We start from the raw sequence: 780 nt of genomic DNA on the forward strand, positions 1-780 counted from the left end.
ATTCTTTCCACCCTGTTCTTCAAGGGTGTCTTAAATATCCTTGGCCCTGTGGATTTCTGTATATGTTTTTGAATCAGTTTATCAAATTCCACAAAGAAAACTTGAGGAGTTTTCATTGTAATTGCATTGAATCTATACATCATTTGTCTCTTACAATTGTTGGTTCATTCTCCAGATGAAATTTGAAACTGGCCCCTGTACACGGAGGGCAGGGAGAGACAGAAGAAAAAGGAAGAACACTTCAGATTGGTAGATGGCAGTTTTAATAAGCAAGGAAACTTACATACAAGATTTGTCCTGGGCAGCCACAAGACTAATAGATCTCCACACCTGCCCACCAGAATCTTAAAAGTTTACATAGAGGCCTCTACTGGGTTCAGTTACATATTCATTCTGGTCTCAACAACACCTTCCTCTCTCAAGGCTGTGTTCTTTTTTTTTTTTATAATATGTTTTTATTGATTTTTTTGTTTTATTTTGTTTGTTTTTATTTTTTCTTTATTGATTAAAGTGTTACATATGTGTTGTTATCCCCTCATTGCCCCCAACCCCCTCACTCATGCCCTCACCCCCCTAACTATCATATTTTATATTGTATAAATTATGTACCACACACTTTCCTAAACACTTATACAAATTGATTTACTTTTTATTACAAACTTCTGTCTTAGGGAATATTGTCATCAGCCCCTGTAAACTCAGGAAGAGCTGGATCTCATCCCCCACTCCCAAGGGCTCCTAGAAAACAAAGATGTATCATGTGTGGCACTAGCCCACCTG

Source organism: Myotis brandtii, unplaced genomic scaffold (genome assembly GCF_000412655.1).
Source record: "Myotis brandtii unplaced genomic scaffold, ASM41265v1 scaffold39, whole genome shotgun sequence".
Classification (NCBI taxonomy): Eukaryota; Metazoa; Chordata; class Mammalia; order Chiroptera; family Vespertilionidae; genus Myotis; species Myotis brandtii.